The sequence below is a fragment of the Bubalus kerabau genome, chromosome 8 (genome assembly GCF_029407905.1).
Source record: "Bubalus kerabau isolate K-KA32 ecotype Philippines breed swamp buffalo chromosome 8, PCC_UOA_SB_1v2, whole genome shotgun sequence".
In the NCBI taxonomy this organism is placed as follows: domain Eukaryota; kingdom Metazoa; phylum Chordata; class Mammalia; order Artiodactyla; family Bovidae; genus Bubalus; species Bubalus kerabau.
In genome coordinates, this window is record NC_073631.1 from 38,579,274 (window position 1) to 38,595,088 (window position 15,815).

Here is a 15,815-nt window from a genome sequence, read left to right on the forward strand (position 1 = left end):
CAAGAAGACAATGTGAATTTTATCATATCTCTTAAACATCCTAGTTTTAAAATTCAAAGGGTAAATTATCTTAAGCAGGGAACCTTGATCTTTTCGAAGGGAATTGATATTAAGTAGGTTATTGCTCATCATGTATGAAACTATTTAGCTTGAAGTCTTTGATTAGAAAAGTCAGGGAATACTAATGCTGCGACCAGGTCTCGCAGGATACCCCTGCAGGGTGGGATGCAGGCGCACTGCAATTGACAAGCTGGCACGGAGTTTAAGTTTGTATATCAGTACTTCAAAGCCTCTTCCAACTTTAAGATTTTATGGCAATTTAGTAATTTCCAATTAAAGTTTTATTACTGGAAAGGACAGAAGACTAAAAAATTGAAGAGAGAACATTTACTTGGAGTCAACATATACATAAACTAATAGAACATTTTATAACAAACATATCTATGATCAATACATTCTTACTCTTCCTAATTCAATCTCAGATCACAGGAAAGTGATATTGAAAGTCACTAGTTCTGATATAGGTCAGCCTTAAAGAGAAACTTGTTTTGCACTTTATCTAATGCAAATCTTTTTCCACTTCAAGAAACAGCTCAAAGGTTTTCATCATGAAGCCCATAACCATAAATGCTCAGTAAATATTTAAGGAGAACTAGCTAATGCTATATAATAGAGCTTTCCCATTTATAAAACCAACAGTTTTGGCCTGCAAACTGAACTATAAAGTGTATTTTAGATATTTACAAACTATTAAAATTGTTCATGAGTATCTTCAAAATAAGATTTGAAGAAAAGTAAGAGTCTGGAGTTTAAGATTGGCAAAATAAAATCTTATAATGCATACCAGTGATATTTTTAATCTGTGTTAGAATATATTATACTCTAAGATTGATTCCATTTGAGAAATAAATTTATGGCAGAAAAATTCACCAAAACATTCAATGTACTTTACATTTAAAATTTCACATATAATAACGTACGTGTTTATTTCTAGTAGTATATAATGTCCTAAATTGACTCATCTTAATTCACCTATATACAGACTGGCAGATTTGCCTTTATTTATTCTTTTTGCAAGTTTTTAGGGTAAAATTTATAACTAGATCATAAAAATGTATAGGTTAAAATTGTCAACTCAAATTCCCAAAACTTTTCAATTCATGGTGAAATTAAAATAGATTATATGGAGAGAAAAAAGTTGAAATGTGCCAAAATTAGAGACTTTGACGCTGTCCAACTTTAGAGATCATACGGCTGATATTACTCTGGATTAGTTCATCTGATATGAGTAGCTATGATCTTATGAAATGATGTGAATTACCGTTATGATAGGCTATAAATTATTATTTTTTTTTGCAGAGAATCAAAAACATGGAAAACAAAGATAATCTTAAATGCTATTGCAAAATATCTGCCAAGTTAGAAAAACACATTTAGTGTCATCAAGAGGTATGAGTCAGGCAGATGATTTCTGGTGATGACAGTCTGGGTGATTCCTACTTTGAATCCCTTATACAATTAGATTGCAGTTAGATAGAGACTGAGGCTGGTGACCTTTGAAGACTTTTCCCCCTCACCTGCTTAGCACCTGGGCTGGGATGACTGAAATTCTTGAGGTCTTTATTGGTCACCTCACTCCCTAGGAAGTATCTTTCTATTTTGTACAGGCTCTGTGGCTTTTAAAGCAGGAAATGCCTCTTCAAGTATCACTCTATTAAGAACTTTGAGCTTCCTATTAATAATATTAGAATTTACTATAAAAACAAAAGGCATGGCCTCGAATCGCCTTCAGAAAGGTTATTTTCTATTTTGGGCCCTATGTCAGGCTGTTGTGGAACAAGTTCCTTAAAATTCTTAGGAGCCCTATTACTTAACAAAATTCTTTAAGGCCCTTAAGTCTTTTGAGATTTTCTATGGTGCAGCATTTTTTATCTTTTTTTTTACATTTTGTATCTTAGTAAAGGATTTAACTGCCTCATTTTGAATTGTATCTTTGCCCATTTCTCACTCTGAGAATACTTTGCTGGGGAAAAGAAAGATTTTTATTTTTAAATCCAGCAATTCCTTGTTCCTATATATGTCCTCTAAATTATGCTAAAAAATGGAACTACTTTTTCTTTAAGGCATCTTTCTCTTCCCTATTATATACATCTAAAAGAAACAATGTAGAACTTTCAATTTTTGGTGTTGAAATCTTAATTATGCACAAATTATAAACCCTTTCCATTTTTCACATTACAGAGAAAAAAATTTCTGCAACTTTTCTGTCAGCATGTAATTGGTACCTTTCCTTCACTGTCCTTCAAGCCCACATCAACAGTTTCCTTGAGTCCTTTCAAGCTTCTAATAACTTTTTTTAATGTCCTTTCCATTTCTGCCCACTGCATGGTATGAAAGCTAATGACATACATTTTATATTTTTTTCATACATTTATCCTGCATCTAAAAAGTAAACACCATTTCAGTTATTTATTGCTGCATAATGAATTACCCCAATATTTAAGGGTATACAGTGACAACCATGTACATAAAATATTGGGGCTTTCCAGGTGGTGTCAGTGGTAAAGAATCTACCTGCCAGTGCAGGAGACATAAGCGACATAGGTTCAACCCCTGGGTTGGGAAGATCCCTTGGAGGAGAGCATGGCAACCACTACAGTATTCTTGCCTGGAGAATTCCATGGACAGAGGAACCTGGTGGGCTATAGCCCATAGAGTCGGAAAGAGTCGGATATGACTGAAGTGACTTAGCACCCAATGACAATTAAATTTTTTAAATTTTATTTCTTTTTAATTGAAGGATAACTACTTTACAGAATTTTCTTGTTTTCTGTCAAACCTCAACACAAATAAGCCATAGGTATATACTGAAATTCTGTGGTTAGGAACTCAGGTGGGCCGCAGCAAGGAAGGCTTAGCAGTGGAGCCCTACCTAGAGTAGGTCAGATGGCCAAAGTGGCTGGGACAGCTTAAGTAGGGCCGTAAGTTTTCAGCTTTAGCTGTTGCTTTTGACTTTGAGACCTCCTAGAGCTGGAATTGGAGAAGGCAATGGCAACCCACTCCAGTACTCTTGCCTGGAAAATCCCACGGGCGGAGGAGCCTGGTAGGCTGCAGTCCGTGGGGTCGTGAAGAGTCGGACACGACTGAGCAACTTCACTTTCACTTTTCACTTTCATGCATTGGAGAAGGAAATGGCAACCCACTCCAGTATTCTTGCCTGGAGAATCCCAGGGACGGGGGAGCCTGGTTGGCTTCCATCTATGGGGTTGCACAGAGTGGGACACGACTGAAGCAACTTAGCAGCAGCAGCAGAGCTGGAATATGCAAGGTGATGATTCCTTTACTCACATGGCTGACAGCTGGTCTGGGATAGCTATTTTTATATGTACTCAGGCATTCAGTCATGTCCAGCTCTTTGTGAACCCAGGAACTGCAGCCTGCCAGGCTACTCTATCCATGGAATTTTCCAGGCAAGAATACTGGAGGGGGTAGTCATTTCCTCCTCCAGGGGATCTTCCCGACCCAGAGACAGAACCCACATCTCCTGCATTGGCAGGCAGATTCTTTACCACTAAGTCCCCGGGAAGCCCGTAGCCATCTCCGTGCGGCCTCTTTACCTGGCTTAGCCTTAGTATTCTCATAGCATGGTGGTCTTAGTTTCTTCGACTTTTGACATGGCTATTGTGATAAGTGGGTATTCCTAGAGTCCAGTATTTAAAAGCTGGTCTTGAACCCATGCGTCATTATTTATGCCATGATCTTTTGGCTATATATGGTCAGAGCAGATTCAGTGTTAGCATGGCCCATCCAAGGGTGTGACTATCAGGAGGCATGATTCACTAGGGGACTATTTAGTAGTCTTAGCCAACAAATGCCTATTGTCTAGTATAAGAAATGGCTAGAGGCCCAGCAGAGCACATAAAATTAAAAGAGCAGTTCTAGAGATTATCATACTAAGTGAAGCAAGTCAAAGAAAAATATCATATGATATCACTTACATGTAGAGTCTAAAAAGATGATATAAATGAACTTATTTACAAAACAGAAATAAACCCACAGACTACAAAAACAAAATTATGGTTACCAAAGGGGAAAGGTGGGGATGGGGAGGGAAAACTTAGGAGTTTGGGATTAACATAAACACACTGCTGCTGCTGCTAAGTTGCTTCAGTCGTGTCCGACTCTGTGCAACCCCATAGACGGCAGCCCACCAGGCTCCTCTGTCCCTGGGATTCTCATAAAACACATAATCAACAAGGACCTACTGTATAGCACAAGAAACTCTACTCAATATTCTACAGTAACCTAAATGGGAAAGGAATCTGAAAAAGAATAGGTATATGTATACTTATAACTCAATCACTTTGCTAATAATCTGAAACTAACAACACTATAAATCAATTATACTCTAATATAAAATGAAAAATTTTAACAATCTTGAGCAATTCCATAGTCTTTTATTGCTCCATAGCTTCACCAGTTCTCATCAACATTTAATGTCTTCAACAGTCAGGTTTGAAAGACATTTTACTGTGGTTTTCATTTTTATTTACTTTATTAGTTATTCAGTTGTGCATTTAAAAAAATCGGAGACTCATTTTTAATCTTCTATGTCTTTTGATTATGGACTGTTTTTTCTTAATGTTTTTTAGAAATTACACACACATACATACGTAATTCTCCTGCTAGATGGCATGCTATTTTTATTCCCTTTATAGTGTATATTGATTGTCAATAATTCTTAATCTCAATATAATAGAATTTATCATTCCTTTCTTTTATCTTAGTGCTTGAAATTTTCTACCAACCTGGGGTCATAAAGCTATCTTCCTGTATTTTCTTTTTAAAAAATTTTTTAATTGGAGGATAATTGCTTTACAATGCTGTGTTGGTTTCTGCTATACAACCATGTGAATCAGTTATAAGTATACATATATCCCCTCCCTCTTAAGCCTCCCTCCCACTCCCCACCCCACCCCTCATAGAGAACTGGTGAGGCTATGGGGCAATAAAAGATTATGGAATTGCTAAAGATTGTTTAAATTGGTATAAAAACTTTGAAAAACAATTTTGCATTATTCAATACAGTTGAAAATAAAGTTACCTTTACACCATAAGAAAAAAAGAGTGACAACTAGACATATGTCTCTAGAGGAGGTGCAATAAGAAGACATAGCACCTTCTGTAAAACATCTTGGACTGAAAGTGTAGAAAATATAAGAATAAGGGAGTAAGTTAAATCTCACCACAAGGAAGTCATCACCCATTCTAGAATGTGTAATGCAAATGAAAAAATGGGGCGGGGGCGATAAGAGGGGAACTCTTACAATTTAAAAGTAATTTAAGACAGTGTACTAGTCAAATACAATGTGCATACATTGTATACAAAAGGAATATTGTATATACTATATTTCAACTGATTTCAACAAAACAACTGTAATGAGAAGCTTTTAGACAACTGGGGAAATGCAAATATGGACTGCACAGTAAGTGATATTAAGGAATTATTGTCTACTTTGATAGATATGCTAATAAAAAGGTTTAAAAGAAATTTTTTTTAATGATTTCTGGTAAGCTAGAATTTAAAATCGTGGTAGAATTTATAAATTTTAATTTATTGCCACTACTGGTAATTTTCATATTCTTTCATGTAGATCTCAACATACCAACATTCATCTTATTAGGATCTTTGTAAATCCTTCATAAAAACAATGGCAATCATATGTATACTTCTGTACATATCAAACTGAGATAATGTTAGATTTTTTTTTCCTTTGAGGCTGTCTTACAATCTTACCTGATTATCACAAAAATTAATGATTTGTACCACTAAAAGAATTTTCATTCAATCCCTTAATTATGATAATTTCTTCTTTCTTCAAATTTTTATGTCAGTCCATGGATGACATTCATGGTTAAAACTTAATCAGCTTGAAATAATTATCTTAAAAAATTCTAGTCTATTTAAAGATGCTTCCTTGCTAACCTCAAGTTTAAAAAAAAAAAAAAAGAGCTTTTCCTATTTGTTAACCCTGAAAAGTTCTCAGTTGACCAAAACACATTTTGGGAATTCTAAAGAGATAAATATTGTCTATATGTTAAGACATAGCTTTGGAAAGAGTAGGAACACAAGGGACACATTGTGTTTGATACTGATGCTTTGTTAGTAAAATAAAGATTCAAAATATTCTTTGAGTGTGTGATTATCAAATGAGACATTATGGGCACAGCATGGAACACATACTGTGACTAATGATCCTAAGGACGAGAAGTGTGGAACAGAGCATGAAATGGTATTTGAATACACAAACCTTATGTTGCCCATCAAATTTAGCAGGGAATATTGTGTCTACGAACATGAAATAGACCACTGGTTCACAGGGTCAGGGAACCGGAAAAAAGAAGATAAGATAATGAATTAAGAGGGGGGAAAAAGGAGGCAAAACATGTAGCACAGATGGTAAATGAAGTATGAGATAAGGGGAAGAAGAGTGGCAGTGATGCTCTAGTTACATGGTTTTGTTTTTCACATTTTTTAAGTGAGTAAACTTGGATAGATTATTTTAATAGCCTGGTCATAGTTTATTTTCTTCTCCTTCTTTCCCTCTGTGTACATCAGTTCAAATCATTTCCATATTGGGATAAAGGGCGCTGATACAGATACAGGTGAAGGAAATGGTCCCCTGCTAGTTTTTCTATTAATTTAAAGCAGAAACAATCCTTCTCTATCCACCTTCTCCTTTTCTTCTTTGGGTTCTTGAATATCTCCTTCCAGCTTTCCCCAGACTCTTGCAGTTACAGCTGCAAAACACACACTAAATATATAGGGAAAAAGAGAGAAGTTAGAAGAGCTTTAGTTCAGTGAGTGGTCTCCAATGTCTGTTCTTTGTAATATCTGTGGACAATTATCATGTGATCTGATTGTGAATCTTTTTCTTTCAAGAGAGAAGGTGCATTTTTTTTTTTTTCCTGGTGAGTTTATCTTTTATTCTTGGTTACTGCTCTGGTGTGTTTACTACATGGGGGCATGAGGAAATACCCATTCTGCCCTGTAAATATCTTCAAAAGGAGATTTGTGTTTCAACAAAATTACATTTAACAAATGAAAATAATCCTGGTATTTCTGCCCTATAAATTTTATTTCCATTAGGCTAGAAGTTTAAAATTGAGTCTTGTAATCTGTTTATTCTTATTTGGAGCAGAATTCATGACTAAAGAGAATTTCCTTTTGATCCTGAATGTTTGACAGATAGTGAGTGGTCAAGACCACACAAGATTAGCTGAAGCTGTCGGAAGTAAATTTTAGAAGGGAGATGATTAAACTACTTTCTTACAAATATGAATTTTTGAAACTATTTCCTAAAAGAGTTCTATACACGTCTACAGTATTCTTTTAATAAGATTACACCTGGAAATCTGTGTGTTTTGCTCAAGGCATTTTGCTAGAGAGGTATTTGAAAGGTATCAGAGAGATAAATGAAACCACCTGGAAACTGTCACTCCAGTTGCAATCACTCGCCTTCCCTGGGTCGGAGTCATGTTCTCTTTACCGCAGCTGTCAAGCTCCTCCTCTGCTCTTTACAGCTCCTCTCAAAGCCATACCCATCAAAAGGTGTCAACTAGCTTTCATAGGCAGCAGCAACTCCACTTTTCTGAAGTGCTGTTATTAAAAATATGTTAATAATATTGATAATAACTATTTAAATATTTATGAGGGCAAACTATATGACTCAAGTCCTGGAAGAAAATAAAATTGCTCACAAAGTCAGGAAGCCCAAGAAAGCACCTCAAAGGAGTATACAATAATAATTTTCATCCTAAAATATTAAAGTCTGAGAGGCAACCCAGGAGAGGAATAATCAATAGGAGAATGTAATCAAAAAAGCTTGAGTAGCCCCGTTGAAATTATTGTCACTATGCAGATGGAAGTCCCTTCTCACATAAAATATGCCTAGAATTTTCAACTTACTTTTATATTTTCTCTTCCTCAGATTTTAAGAACTTGTAAAAAAAAGTTGGTAAATCTTGTGCCAGCCACCGCGGTCATACGATTAACCCAAGCTAACAGGAATATGGCGTAAAATGTGTTAAAGCACCACACTAAATAGAGTTAAATTTTTTTAACTTTACACTTGGGCATAAAGCCAGAAAAAAACCACAATTCAAAAAGATATACACATCAATGTTCACTGCAGTACCATTTACAATAGCCAAGACATGGAAGCAACCTAAATGTCCAGTGAAAGAGGAATGGGTAAAGATGATATGGGACATATGCACAATGGAATATTACTCAGCCATAAAAATAAAAAAATATAATTGGCACCAATATTCATGGACCTAAGAGATTATCCTAAGTGAAGTAAGTCAAACACAAATGTCATATGATATCACCTATATGTGGAATCTAAAAAAAATGATACTTAAGAGACACACAGAATACAAAAACAAATGTATGATTACCAAAAGAGAAATACTGTGGGGGATAAGCTAAGAGTTTGGGATTAACACATACACACTACTGTACATAAAATAGATAATCAACAAGAACCTACTACATAGCAGAGGGAACTCTACTCAATATTCTGCAAAAAAATTACATGGGAAAGAATCTGCAAAAGAAAGGTATATATATAAATCAATATAACTTAATCACTTAACTGTATACATGAAACTAACACAACATATTCAGTAAATCAACTATACTTCAATATAAAATAAAAACTAAATTAAAAAATATATAACATGAAATAAGGAGAATTTAGAGAATCATATGTTAAACATACCCAAATATTTCTTCAGGTGGATGACAAAGAAAGATAACACTGTGTTTAAAAGGGGTGACACAAAAGGAACAAGCAGTAGTAAAATGTAAACTCTGTATTATGAGCACACAGATATTTCCACTTTTAAAAGCCTACTGATATCCTTAAACAATTTTATACATATTTAATCTTCTACCTTCATACATATATACTCAGAATAGTTGCTCAGGCATGTCTTATTCTTTGAGACTCCATGGATTGCAGCACGCCAGGACTCTCTGTCCATCATAATCCCAGAGTTTACTCAGACTCATGTCCATTGAGTCGGTGATGCCATCCAACCATCTCATTCTCTGTCATTCCTTTCTCCTCCCTCCCTCAATCTTTCCCAGCATCAGGGTCTTTTCAGATGAATCAGTTCTTTGCATGAGGTGGCCAGAGAACTGGAGTTTCAGCTTCAGCATCAGCCCTTCCAATGAATATTCAGGACTGATTTCCTTTAGGATGGACTGGTTGGATCTCCTTGCTGTCCAAGGGACTCTCAAGAGTCTTCTCCAACACCATAGTTCAAAAGCATCAATTCTCCGGCACTCAGATTTCTTTATAGTCCAACTCTCACATCCATACATGACTAATGGAAAAACCATAGTTTTGACTAGATGGACCTGTGTTGGCCAAATAATGTCTGCTTTTTAATAAGCTGTCCAGGTTGGCCATAACTTTTCTTCCAAGGAGCAGGCATCTTTCAATTTCATGGCTGCAGTCACCATCTGCAGTGATTTTGGAGCCCCTCAAAAGAGTCTGTTACTGTTCCACTGTTTCCCCATCTATTTCCCATGAAGTGATGGGACCAGATGCCATAATCTTCGTTTTCTGAATGTTGAGCTTTAAGCCAACTTTTTCACTCTCCTCTTTCACTTTCATCAAGAGGCTCTTTAGTTCTTCTTCACTTTCTGCCATAAGAGTGGTGTCATCTGCATATCTGAGGTTATTGATATTTCTCCTGGCAATCTTGATTCCAGCTTGTGCTTCTTCCAGCCCAGCGTTTCTCATGATGTACTCTGCATAGAAGTTAAATAAGCAGGGTGACAATATACAGCCTTGATGTACTCCTTTCTCAATTTGGAACCAGTCTGTTGTTCCATGTCCAGTTCTAACTGTTGCTTCTTGACTTGCATACAGATTTTCCAGGAGGCAGGTCAGGTGATCAGGTATTCCCATCTCTTGAAGAATTTCCCAGAGTTTGTTGTGATCCACACAGTCAAAGGCTTTGGCATAGTCAACAAAGCAGAAATAGATTTTTTTTTTTTTTTTGGAACTTTCTAGCATTTTTCTATGATCCAGTGGATGTTTGCAATTTGATCTCTGGTTCCTCTGCCTTTTCTAAATCCAGCTTGAACATCTGAAAGTTCATGGTTCATGTACTGTTGAAGCCTGGCTTGGAGAATTTTGAACATTCCTTTGCCAGCATGTGAGATGAGTAAAATTGTGCCGTAGTTTGAGCATTCTTTCGCATTGGCTTTCTTTGGGATTAGAATGAAAATTGACCTTTTCCAGTATTGTGGCCATTGCTGAGTTTTCTACATTTGCTGGCATATTGAGTGCAACACTTTCACAGCATCATCTTTTAGGATTTGAAATAGCTCACCTGGAATTCCTTCACCTCCACTAACTTTGTTCATAGTGATGCTTCCTAAAGCCCACTTGACTTCATATTCCAGGATGTCTGGCTCTAGGTTGGTGATCACACCATTGTGATTATCTGAATCATGAAAATATTTTTGGATAGTTTTTCTCTGTATTCTTGCCACCTCTTCTTAATAGCTTCTGTTTCTGTTAGGTCTATACCTTTTCTGTCCTTTATTGTGCCCATCTTTGCATGAAAAGTTCCTTTGGTATCTCTAATTTCTTGACGAGATCTCTAGTCTTTCCCATTCTATTGTTTTCCTCTATTTCTTTGCACTGATCACTGAGGAAGGCTTTCTTATCGCTCCTTGCTATTCTTTGGAACTCTGCATTCAAATGGGTATATCCTTCCTTTCCTCCCTTGCCTTTCACTTCTCTTCTTTTCATACCTTTTGTAAAGCCTCCTCAGACAGCCATTTTGCCTTTTTGCATTTCTTTTCTTTGAAATAGTTAATCCCTTTCTCCTCTGCAACATCATGACCCTCTTTAGGCACTCTGTCTATCAGATCTAATCCTTTGAATCTATTTGTCACTTACACTGTATAGTTATAAGGGATTTGATTTAGGTCATAACTGAATGGTCTAGTGGTTTTCGCTACTTTTTCAATTTAAGTCTGAATTTGACAGTAAGGAGTTCATGATCTGAGCCACAGTCAGCTCCCGGTCTTGTTTTTGCTGACTGTAACAAACTTCTCCATCTTTGGAAGCAAAGAATATAATCAATCTGATTTCAGTATTGACCATCTGGTGATGTCCTTATGTACAGTCTTCTCTTGTGCTGTTGGAAGAGGGTGTTTGTTACGACCAGTGCATTCTCTTGGCAGAACTCTGTTTGCAATTGACCTGCTTCATTCTGTACTCCAAAGCCAAATTTGCCTGTTACTCCAGGTATTTCTTGACTTCCTACTTTTGCATTTCAGTCCCCTATAATGAAAAGGACACCTTTTTTGGGTGTTAGTTCTAGCAGGTCTTGTAGGTCTTCATAGTCCGTTCAACTTCAGCTTCTTCAGCATTACTGGTCGGAGCATAGACTTGGTTTACAGTGATATTGAATGGTTTGTCTTGGAAATGAACAGAGATCAATTTGTCATATTTGAGATTGCATCCAAGTACTGCATTTCGGACTCTTTTTGTTGACTATGATGGCTACTCCATGTCTTCTTTAGGGATTCTTGCCCACAGTAGTAGATATAATGGTCATCTGAGTTAAATTCACCTATTCCACTCCATTTTAGCTCACTGATGCCTAAAATGTCGATGTTCACTCTTGCCATCTCCTGTTTGATCATTTCCAATTTGCCGTGATTCATGGACCTAACATTCCAGGTTCCTATGTAGTATTGCTCTTTACAGCCTTGAACTTTATTTCCACCACCAGTCATATCCACAACTGGGTTTTGTTTTTGCTTTGGCTCTATCTCTTCATTCTTTCTGGAGTTAGTTCTCCATTGATCTTCAGTAGCATTTGAGCACCTACCGACCTGGGGAGTTCATCTTTCAGTGTCCTATCTTTTTGCCTTTCCATACTGTTCATGCATATATACTACATGTACATAAAATACTGGGCCTTCCCCGGGGCGCTAGTGGTAAAGAAATGCCTACCAATGCAGGAGACATAAGAGACAGGGGTTTGATCCCTGGGTCAGGAAGATCCCCTGGAGAAATGTCTGGCTACCCACTCTAGTATTCATGCCTGAAGAATTTATGGACAGAGGAGCCTGGCGGGCTATTTCCATAGTGTCACAATGAGTCAGACATTACTGATGTAACTTAGCACGCATGCACACATAAAATATGACTGCCATGTGCTAATTTTCATTGTTATTTTTGCATGTTTATGTACAGAATTCATCTTATCAGTAGATTTGGAATTCTCCAACTATACCTCTACTATCTTTTGTAGCTGGTTTGGCTAAACCACAATTCAATCCAGACTCATTTACTGCATTTACCTGCCACATCCCTTAAGTCTTCTCTTCTTTAATCTAAAACAGATTTTTTGTTGTTGTCATCTGTTTGGTTTTGTTTTCATTTCAAAGATTCATTAAAGAGACTAGGCCGGTTTTCCTGATGAATAATCTATTTTGATTTGTCTGATTGCTTCCTTGAGGTATGTTATAACTTGTTTCTCTATGCCCTATATATTATATTTTTTTAATTTAATTCAGGCAACTTTATTTATTTTTTAAATTAATTTATTTAATTGGAGGCTAGTTACTCATAATTCTATGACTGTGAATGTGGATCTGAAAGGTTGGATATTTTTTCTTTCCAGAATATGTTCAGGATGATGCTGTACACTTTATATTTTATCTGCCCAGGAGGCTCAAAATATATGCTTGAACCACCATTACGGATGCTGAATCATCACTAAGGTTGCATAGCACTCATTTATGCTTCCTTGTACAACAAGAAAGTAACATGTGCAATGATATTTTGGTACTACATAAATATCCATCTTCTCATTTATTGTCCACCTAATGGTTTTTAAACCATTCCAAAATTGGGACAGGAGTATATCAAGGATGTATATTGTCACCTTGCTTATTTAACTTATATGCAGACTACATCATCTGAAATGCCAGACTGGATGAAGCACAAGCTGGAATCAAGATTGCTGGGAGAAATATCAATAACCTCAGATATGCAGATGACATCACCCTTATGGCAGAAAGTTAAGAACTAAAGAGCCTCCTGATAACAGTGAAAGAGGAGAATGAAAATGCTGGCTTAAAACTCAATGTTCAGAAAATGAAGATCATGGCTTATAGTCCTATCACTTCATGGCAAATAGATGGGAAAATAATGGAAACAGTGACAGACTTTAATTTTTGTGGCTCCAAAATCACTGTAGATGGTGACTGCAGCCATGGAATGAAAAGATGCTTGCTCCATGGGAAAAAAGCTATGACAAACCTAGACAGCATATTAAAAAGCAGAGATACTGCTTTCCTGACAAAGGTCTGTAAACTCATAGCTATGGTTTTACCAGTAGTCATGTATGGATGTGAGACTTGGACCACAAAGAAAGCTGAGCACCAAAGAATTGATGCTTTTGAACTGTGATGTTGGAGTAGACTCTTAAGAGTCCCTTGGGAAGCAAGGAGATCGAACCAGTCAATCCTAAAGGAAATCAGTCCTAAATATTATTGGAAGTACTGATGCTGAAGGTAAAACTCCAATCATTTGGCCACCTGATGCGAAGAACTGACTCATTGGAAAAGACCCTGATGCTGGCAAGGACTGAAGTCAGGAGGAGAAAGCGATGGCAGAGTTGAGATGGTTGGATGGCCTCAATGACTCAATGGACATGAGTCTGAGAAATCTCCAAGAGTTGGTGATGGACAGGGGAGCCTGGCATGCTGCAGCTCATGGGATCACAAAGAGTGGGACACAACTGAGTGACTGACTAAATGGTTTTTAAATTGTCATTTATCTTTTGACCTTGATGACAGTGTTTTCTATCTTGGATGCCTTTGGCTTTATAGAGGCTTTTCCTACTACAAAATTTAGTGATTTGCATTTAGATCTTTAGTCTTTTTGCAGTTTATACTAGTGTATTGTGTGAGGCAAAGAGTCTAACCTTAATTTTGTTTTAAACAAACTGTACCTACATGACCTAACACCATTTATTAAGAAGTCCACCTTTAACTCAGTAAATTGAAGGGCTGCTTTTAACATATAGTCAATTTCCAAATGTGTGTGGTAGTATTTCTGGCTTTTTTGTTTCATTTCCTGTCTTTTTATATGCCACTACTACTAATTTTTTAGGTTTTATGATATAATGTAATATCTGGTAATGCTGCTGCTGCTGCTGCTAAGTCACTTCAGTCGTGTCCGACTCTGTGTGACCCCAGAGACGGCAGCCCAACAGGCTTCCCTGTCCCTGGGATTCTCCAGGCAAGAACACTGGAGTGGGTTGCCATTTCCTTCTCCAATACATGAAAGTGAAAAGTGAAAGTGAAGTTGCTCAGTCGTGTCCGACTCTAGCGACCCCATGGACTGCAGCCTACCAGGCTCCTCTGTCCATGGGATTTTCCAGGCAAAAGTACTGGAGTGGGGTGCCATTGCCTTCTCCCATCTGGTAATGCTAGCCCTATCTTATTTCTTTTCAGACTTCTCTTGGCTGTTCTAGCTGATGTTTTCCCCATAAGAGCATCAGAATCTATTTGTCTGCTTCCATCAAAACACCTGTTTGTATTTTGTAGGAATTAATTTTTAATTCATAAATTTTCAAATACAATCGATATCTGTCTGATTTTGGTTTCCTGTTGAATGGCATTGCAGATCTTCATACCCAAGTTTACTTCTGTGTCCTTGAGGAGTATGTTAAAGTTTGCTTCATTTAAGAATCAATTCTTTCAAAAGGACTAATGTCTATTTTATGTTTTATTACTCCCAAACCTACAATTTGGAAAGCATATACATGTATATAATCTGACAATGCTTCCTTCTCTTTTCTATGGGTTAGCATACCTTTATGAAATGTCTTAATTTCTTCATTTTCTGCTATCTCTTTTCTTTTTCATGTATGACTTATCCTAACATATTATTGGCATTTGTTTTAAATTTTATGTTTGAAGGGAGACTTCCCAGCATTACCTATGCTGACTCCCCTCTGTGTTTCTTCTTTTTTTAAAGATGTCTTTATTTTAAAATGAGGCTGAACTGTAGGAGTTGCTTGTATATTCTCGAGATTAGTTGTTTGTCAGTTGCTTCATTTGCTATTATCTTCTCCCATTCTGAAGGCTGTCTTTTCACCTTGCTAATAGTTTCCTTTGATGTGCAGAAGCTTTTAAGGTTAATTAGGTCCCATTTGTTTATTTTTGCTTTTATTTCCAATATTCTGGGAGGTGGGTCATAGAGGATCCTGCTGTGATGTATGTCAGAGAGTGTTTTGCCTATGTTCTCCTCTAGGAGTTTTATAGTTTCTGGTCTTACGTTTAGATCTTTAATCCATTTTGAGTTTATTTTTGTGTATGGTGTTAGAAAGTGTTCTAGTTTCATTCTTTTACAAGTGGTTGACCAGATTTCCCAGCACCACTTGTTAAAGAGATTGTCTTTAATCCATTGTATATTCTTGCCTCCTTTGTCAAAGATAAGGTGTCCATATGTGCGTGGATTTATCTCTGGAATGGGGAGGGAGGAGGGAGGAGGGTTCAGGATGGGGAACACATGTATACCTGTGGCGGATTCATTTTGATATTTGGCAAAACTAATACAGTTATGTAAAGTTTAAAAATAAAATAAAATTAAAAGAAAAAAAAAAAATGAGGCTGAGCCACATTTTAAGTTACATAAACTCCATTTTGATGTTCTTAAGATATAGCTGTGATAGGTTAACTTCAGAATGTAGTATCTTAA